Below are 8,740 nucleotides of genomic sequence, written 5' to 3'. Positions count from 1 at the left end.
CGCCCTGGGCCGAAGGCAGGCGCTCAACCACTGAGCCCCCCAGAGATCCCCACTTACACATTTTATATTCACCTCTGCGCTTCTCTGTGCTGGCTGAAGCCTTGAGTGACATAAAAGTGATAATATTGAAAATCCTCGAATTTTTCTTGATTGTGAGGAAATGCTTCTAATGGTTCATTCATTAGTATGATGTCTGCTGTAATTTTTTTGGAGGACATCTTTTGTGGGATCATGAGTTTCCCTCCTACTCCTACTTTGCTAAAAGTTTGTTTTCTGATCAAGAATGGGCTTCAAAGGGATCCCTGGGTGGCGCAGCGGTTTAGCGCCTGCCTTTGGCCCAGGGCGCGATCCTGGAGACCCGGGATCGAATCCCACATCGGGCTCCCAGTGCATGGAGCCTGCTTCTCCCTCTGCCTGTGTCTCTGCCTCTCTCTCTCTCTGTGTGACTATCATAAACAAATAAAAATTAAAAAAAAAAAAGAATGGGCTTCAAAGATGTTAAGTGAGTTTTTCTAGATTTATTGAAATAATTATATGTTTTCTTTTTAAATTATCTATTTTTTCTTTGTTAGGCTATCTCCTACATTGACAGATTTAAGGCCATTTAGATAATTAGGTCATTGTTTCATTCTGGGAATAAGCCTTACATGTGTTTTAAGTTTTAATACATTGCTGGATTTAGTTTGGTACGGTTTTATTTAAGTTTTTGTTACCTCTCTTCTTCTTCTTCTTCTTTTTTTTTACGATTTAATTTATTTATTCATGAGAGACACACAGAGAGAGGCAGAGACACGGGCAGAGGGAGAAGCAGGCTCCATGCAGGGAGCCCGACGTGGGACTCGATCTCAGGACTCCAGGATCACGCCCTGGGCCAAAGGCAGGCGCCAAACTGCTGAGCCATCCAGGGATCCCCCCTGCTACCTCTCTTCAAATCTTTGATAAAACAACTGTGAAACCACCAAAGACTTTTTTTTTTTCGTTTTTTAAAGAGAAGTTTTAGGTTCACTGCAAAATTGAGCAGAAAGAACAGAAAGCTCCCCTGTACCTCTGCCTCTCCCTGCAAACCCCCAGCCCCTCCCAACTGCCAACCTCCCCCACCAGAGTGGAAGGTTCGCTGTAAGTCATGAACCTACACGGACACATCATTATCGCCCAGAGCCTGTAGTTTACGTTAGGATTTACTCTTGGTGTCATACGTTTCCTTATGGGTTTTGATAGATGAATGATGACATGTACGCACCATTACAGAACAATAACAATGGTTTCATTGCTCTGAGAACCCTCTGTCATCCGCCTGTCCATCCCTTCCTATCCCTAGCCCCCCAACAATCACTGATATTTTTGCTGTCTCCATAGTTTTTTGCCTTTTCCAGAATGTCCTAGAGTTGGAATTGAACAGTGTGCAGCCATTTCAGATCGACTTCTTTCATGACTTTTCATGTCTTGGATGCACCAGTTTATGTACCCATTTGCCTACCAGGTTTTGATAATTGCTTCCAAGTTTTGTTATTAACAAATAAAGCTACTATAAGCACCCCTGAACATATTTTTGTGTGGCTAGAAGTTTTCAGCTCTTTTGGGTGAATACCAAGAAGCATTGACTGCTGGATCCCATGAGCATGTTTACAGCTTTGTAAATAACCACCAAAGTAACATCCGAAGTAGCTGTACCATTTTGAAGGGCTATTGTTTTTAGGGATTGATTTGTTTTAAATTACTGATTCAATTTGTTTTTATTATTTATTTTTTTAAAAGATTTTACTTATTTATTAGAGACAGGAAGAGACAGCACCAGTGGGGAGAGAGGCAGAGGGAGAGGGAAAAGGAGGCTCCCCGCTGGGCAGGGAGCCTGACATGCAGCTTGATCCTAGGACCCTGAGGTCGTGACCTGAGCCCATCATGACCTGAGCCACCCAGACATCCCACCCCTCAATTTGTTTATAAATGAGTACAGGTCTTTTAAGGTTTTTTATTCTCCTTGAGTCAAGTTTGGTTTTATCAATTTTTCTTTTTTTAAAGATTTTTATTTATTTATTCATGAGAGACAGAGAGAGAGAGAGAGAGAGAGAGAGAGGCAGAGACACAGGCAGAGGGAGAAGCAGGCTCCACACAGGGAGCCCGACGCGGGACTCGATCCTGGGACTCCAGGATCACACCCTGGGATGAAGGCGGCGCTAAATCGCTGAGCCACCCAGGCTGCCCGGTTTTATCTATTTTTCTAGAAAATTTTCTATTACATGTAATTATTTAATGTCATATTTTCCATAGTATTATTTCATGAAATTAAAAAAGTTCCTATGCCAGCATTTATATTTAATGTTCATATTGTATGTTGCTCTATGCCTTTTCTCATTTATTATTGACCAGTTTGGGGAGAGTCTCATCCATTTTACAAGTCTTTGTAAAGCCTCAGCTTTTGATCTTATTAAACACATTTAGTATCTTTGTTTTTTAGTATCATTCATCTCTGCTCTTATATTCATTAGTTCTGTCCTACTTCATCATTATTTCAACAGTTTCTTGAACTGAATGCTTATATTTTAAGGTTTTGAATTTTTATTCTTTTCTAATATATCTAATTTTTTCCTATAAAAGTTCTGCACTAGTTGCATTCCATATGGTATGTAAGATTTCTGGGGGCATCCATTTCTAAATGTTTTGTCATTTTTTAAATGCCTTATTCTTTAACTTATGAAATATTTAGAAAGTTGTATCTTATTTTCCAGACACATTTTTTTTAAAGATTTTATTTATTTATTCATGATAGAGAGAGAGAGAGAGAGAGAGAGAGAGAGGCAGAGACACAGGCAGAAGGAGAAGCAGACTCCATGCCGGGAGTCCGAATTGGTTTACTTTTAACATTTGTTTTGGGTTTTTTGACTATATTTTCTTGGAGTTAAGGACTTTATCTGCAGGTAGAGTTTTTGGTAGTTACCAAGATTCCTTTTGTTGGTCAATTGTCAATTTTTGTAAATGTTCAATTTTTATTAAGTGTTTCCGATGTGGCAGAAAGAGACATGTCCTTAATCTTGGGTACATGGTTATCTCAAATTTTCAAGGTGCTGATTCCTTTTTGGTATGCTTCTGGGGTAGTTTATCTTTTCTTAGATCACAGGACTTTGGGTTTCCAGGAAAAATCTCAGCATAATCTTTTTGGAGCAGGATTCCCATGCTCCCAGGACAATGTACACATGAATCCCATTCCTATGAGTGGAGTAGGCATGGGAGTTTGATTTCACATGAAATAACTTTTTTTTTTTTTTATCGATAGCTGCAGTCAGATGATAAATTCCCTGGACACCCACACTGTTTCAGAAGAAACATATATTTAATGTATAGTTTTTCAAGCATTATTTTCATGGAGGGGGTTCATAGAGGGTCCCAAAATTCATGTCACATTTATTAGAAATCTGAAAAAAAAAAAAAGAAATCTGAGAGGCTAACCTCTAAATAAACACTTGGTTGGATGATATAGATCTGCCAATTATAAGATGTATAAGCTTAGGTTATACATCTTATACTTAATACTAATAACAACACAAGTTTAGGTCTTCACTGTAGTGTTTAGCCTAATGCCTATTTGCAATACTGCTTTTAAGATTAACAGAAAGACTTCAATTATTCATAATATTTAAAAATTATGTTTAAAAATTGCTATCCAATTGGCTGCAGTTACTAATCAGGTTACTCTGAACAAGGTTAGCTAACTTATTCTGTACTTGAGAAATTAGGAACTGAAAGGAATTATTTATTTTCAATTTGTGCCACTGTTTACATAAACTGAGATCAGCTTTGATTAAGGCCAATTGGCTATGATCAAAACTCGCCACAGTGAAGGGATAGAAGGAACATACGTCAACATCACGAAAGCCATCCACGAAAGGGCCACATACCATTCTCAACGGGAAAAACTGAGAGCTTTTCCTTTAAGGTCAGGAACATAAAAGGGATGTCCACTCTCACCACGGTTGTTCAACATAGTACTAGAAGGCCTAGCCTCAGCAGTCAGACAACAAAAAGAAATAAAAATAGCATTCAAATTGGCAAAGAAGTCAAACTCTCACTCTTTGCAGATGACATGATGCTTTATGTGGAAAACCCAGAGGACTCCACCCCAAAATTGCTAGAACCCATACAGGAATTTAGCAATGTGTCAGGATACAAAATCAATGCACGGAACTGGTTGCATTCTGTACACTAACAATGAGACTGAAGAAAGAGAAATCGGGAATCTATCCCATTTACAACTGCACCCCAAACTATAAGATACCTAGGAATAAACCTAACCTGTACTCTACCTAGATCTGTACTCTAAAAACTACAGAACACTTCTGAAAGAAATTGAGGAAGACATGAAGAGATGGAAAAACATTCCATGCTCATGGATTGGAAGAATATTGTTAAAATGTCTATGCTTCCTAGAGAAATCTACACACTCAGTGCAATCTCTATCAAAATACCACTGCCATTTTTCACAGAGTTGGAACAAATAGTCCTAAAATGTGTAAGGAACCAGAAAAGACCTGAATAGCTAAAGTAATGTTGAAAAAGAAAACCAAAGCTGGAGGCATCGTAATTCCAGACTTCAAGCTCTATTACAAAGCTGATCATCAGGACAGTGTGGTACTGGCACAAAAACATGCACATAGATCGATGGAACAGAATAGAGAATCCAGAAATGGGCCCTCAACCCTAAGAACCCTTTGTCATCTTCGACAAAGCAGGAAAGACGATCCATTGGAAAAAAGACAGTCTCTTCAATAAATGGTGCTGGGAACATTGGGCAGCCACGTGCAGAAGAACGAAACTAGACCATTCTCTTACACCAGACACCAAGATAAACTAAAAATGGATGAAAGGCCTCAATGTGAGACAGGAATCCATCAAAATCCTAGAGGAGAACACAGGCAGCAACCTCTCTGACTTTGGCTGCAGCAACTTCTTGTTAGACACGTCTCCAAAGGCAAGTGAGACAAAAGCAAAAATGAACTATTGCGACTTCATCAACATCAAAATACTTCTGCACAGCAAAGGAAACAGCCAACAAAACTCAAAGACAACCTACAGATGGGAGAAGATATTTGCAAATGACCTATCAGATAAAGGGCTAGTATCCAAGGTCTATAAAGAATAACTTATTAAACTCAACACCCAAAAACCAAACAATCCAGTCAAGAAATGGGCAGAAGACATTTCTCCAAAGACCTACACATGGCCAACAGACGTATGAAGAAATGCTCCGCATCCCTTGTCATCAGGGAAATACAAAGCAAAACCACAATGAGATCCTACCGCACACCTGTCAGAATGGCTAAAATTAACAAGACAGGAAACACAAGTGTTGGAGAGGATTGGAGAAGGGGAGCCCTCTGCACTGTTGGTGGGAATGTGAACTGGTGCAGCCACTCTGGAAAACTGTGTGGAGGTTCCTCAAAGAGGTAAAAATAGACCTGCCCTACGACCCAGCAACTGCACTGCTGGGGATTTACCCCAAAGATACAGATGCAGTGAAACACGGGGACACCTGCACCCCAATGTTTACAGCAGCAATGTCCACAATAGCCACACTGTGGAAGGAGCCTCGGTGTCCTTGGACAGATGCTGGACAGAGAAGCTGTGGTCTGTATGTACAGAGGGATATTACTCAGCCGTCAGGAAGGACAAATACCATTACATCAATATGGATGGAATTAGAGGGTGTTATGCTGAGTGAAATAAGTCAATCAGAGAAAGATAATTATCATACGGTTTTACTCATATGTGGAAGACAAGAAATAGCACAGAGGATCATCTGGGAAAGGAGGGCAAACTGAATGGGAAGTCATCAGAGAGGGAGAAACCATGAGAGACTCCTAACTGAGAAACACACTAAGGGTTGCTGGAGGAGGGTGGGAGGGGGGAGGGGTTAACTGGATAATGGGTAGTAAGGAGGGCACAGGATGTGATGAGCACGGGATCTTATATGCAACTGATACATTATTGAACTCTACATCTGAGACGAAGGATGTACTACATGTTGGCTAACTGAATTTAAATAAAAAAATAAGGGGCACCTGGGGGGGCTCAACGGTTGTGTGCCTGCCTTCAGCCCAGGGCGTGACCCCGGGGTCCTGGGATCGAATCCCACATCGGGCTCCCTGCAAGGAGCCTGCTTCTCCCTCTGCCCGTGTCTCTGCCTCTCTCTCTCTGGGTCTCTCTTATGAATAAATAAATCTTTAAAAAATAAAAATAAAAGAAAAGGAAAAAATACTTGAAAAACGCATTTGTACTGTATGTAACAAAAACAGCAATAAAAAAGATGGTGTTAAGAGGGAAAAAAAAGACTGCTTGGCTTCAAACTGTCAGTTTGAAGAATTTCCTCCTGCTTTTTTTAAAAGGAGATTTTCATAATATGTGGAACAGAGACTGTCCAATTTTCTCTACTATGACATTACCACATCCCATTGAGCGGACTGCAATTTTATTTAATCTGCCAACCCCACAGATGGAAGGCCTTTGAAGACTTCAGCAGACTCCAATTCGGAAATATAATCACTCTGAATGAAGAAACCTCAGTAAACAAAGTGTGCTGTATTTGGAAGAAGTAAGGTTGTGCTGAGGTAAAGCCTTTTTTTGTGCTAAAACCCAGATAGTCCTTTGATTTCTTGATGAAGATAAGCAATCTTAAATGCTTAGACCATTTGACTTAATAAGATGTACATTTAACTTACTCCATCATAGTTCTGAAATCAGTTCCTTTTGGACTCTTCTAGTTTTCTCAGGTTGGGAAAGAAGATGGGGGGGAGCCCGCTACGTGTATCCCGCCTCTTGGGAGCTGGCTCACCCATCTTCCGTCAGCCCATCTTCTTCCTCTAACTCGAAACAGCACCTTGTGACGTTTGTCAACCTTTTATTTATAGAATTAATTAAAAAAATATTTTTATTATTTGACAGGCAAGATTGTTTATCTACACTAACGCCCCGGTTTGTATCACAATACACGTGGCAGGTGATCTGTGGAACCGCCAGTTCAGAAAGAAGTAATACTACTAATGATCACCGACATTTTTGAGCATTTGCTTTTTAACAGCTACTCTAAAAGGGCTCTTATTTGATCCTCATGCCAATTCTGTGAGGAAAGAGCAAATCTTTTCTTCTGAAATTTAAGAGTTCAGCAAGATTTGAAATCTCATTTACTGTAGCTCTGCTGGCTTGCGTGGTTCACAGGATTTCTTTTGTTGTACTTTACTCTTTAGGCTGACCTTGACCTTGAAATGTAAGGTGATTTGATTGCCTTGAAAGAATAGTTCTTGAAGGTATAAAAATAATTCTTAAAATAATTCTTTCTCACTTCGATGCAGTTACAGGAGTTTTTCTTCCCGTGATCATTAGCAGCAAGTCCAGAATGGACAAGACATACTTGGATCGCCCTGTGACCACATGACAGAAGATGGAGAAGGGAAGACAAGTCCTACGCTATAAGGGAGGACTGATTCAGAGAGGAGAAGAACACATGACCAGACCTGTAGCTTCTGTTTCACCAAGTACTGTGTAATGGAGAGAACTGAGCATTGGGATTAAACGAGGCCCGAGCATCTGCTGTTTACTGATGTCGTCATCCTGGACGCACTGCATACGCTCTCCCAGCCTCAGCTGTCTTCAGGAAACAAAGGGTAGAAAAGAAAAAAAAGTTTCGGTGGTGAATGAAACCTCACACTCTAAGCAGGTTACAACCGTAGGATACGCTCACCTGGAGCATCACTAGGACTGTAGGTCCTGAGTAAGACCCTCATTCTAGTGCTAATGATGCAGAGTAGTAGCAGGGGCACTTTCCCGGACGCTCACCCTCTTATGCCACCCCTCTGCCCAGGATTGGTCTCTATGAGGATCCAGGACCCCCGGAGGGTAGCTGATTCCGTGGCATGGTCTGAAAATCCTCAGGATTGATCTGGAGCAAAATGAGAATGATATCCAGGGCTTGAGGGGCTACGCTGAAAGAACACAGGGGTTGAGCTAGAGGGCTCCCGTCCCTTTGGCAGTACAAATATCACAAAGAAAATGGTGATTACAGTTCACTGGAATTGTTGAATTGGTAAAATGTTAGATATGTAGAAAACTTAATATAAAGTGGAAAAAAGGAAGTTATAGAATAGGGACTACAATAGTGCGTCTTAGATGTTGTGTTGATAGTAATTGGTAGAACAGTAGTACGTGGGGCTGCTTCTTTTGGCTACACCTCCTGACCAACGCTGGGCATCATGCAAACTGGTGACTGTGACGACAGAGGGCGAAGAGCACTACGGGGCTTGGCTCTGGCACCGATGCGGTGGGCTTGCTGCTTTGGTGGAAGGGTGGGCGTCGAATTTCCTGCAAGGTGGTGGTGGCGGCAGGGGTGCTCCGGAGCCTTGCACACATAGTGGTTGGTTGTGCACTCGGGTAATACCACGTTCCTCTTGCTCTGCAGTAGCTTGAAGGTAACGATGTGCTCCTGCTGCTGCCAATCTTTGTGTTGAATCTCCATCGTCTGACAGATCTCTGGGGTTTGGTTTTCCTGACGGGACCCCGAGTGATACAGCCCATCTCTTCTGCCTGGAATGCTGTATACTGGGAAGTTATCGAAACAAGTAATACTGTATTTTGTACAAACTTGAGAAGGCTTAAGAACTATAGAAATCCTAAGGACAGAAGTCGGTTTGGTATTTAAAATAGTTTTGTCATGTTTGTTTGAGCTGCTCAGAAATTACTTATTCTAAAATTTCAT

At 41.1% G+C, this 8,740-nt stretch overlaps 1 long non-coding RNA gene across 2 annotated transcripts in view; it reads right to left on the bottom strand.

Annotated features, from left to right (window-relative positions):
* Positions 1-4,003: 4,003 nt before the first annotated feature.
* Positions 4,004-8,740, bottom strand: part of LOC144293624 (uncharacterized) — a 29,143-nt gene continuing 24,406 nt past the window's right edge. For both annotated transcript variants that reach the window (XR_013360805.1, XR_013360807.1), the window contains exon 5: positions 4,004-8,583. This is a non-coding gene — a long non-coding RNA (uncharacterized LOC144293624). The remainder of the gene's footprint in view (positions 8,584-8,740) is intronic.

Source organism: Canis aureus, chromosome 22 (assembly GCF_053574225.1).
Source record: "Canis aureus isolate CA01 chromosome 22, VMU_Caureus_v.1.0, whole genome shotgun sequence".
NCBI lineage: Eukaryota > Metazoa > Chordata > Mammalia > Carnivora > Canidae > Canis > Canis aureus.
This window is presented reverse-complemented; position numbering and strand designations above follow the sequence as displayed.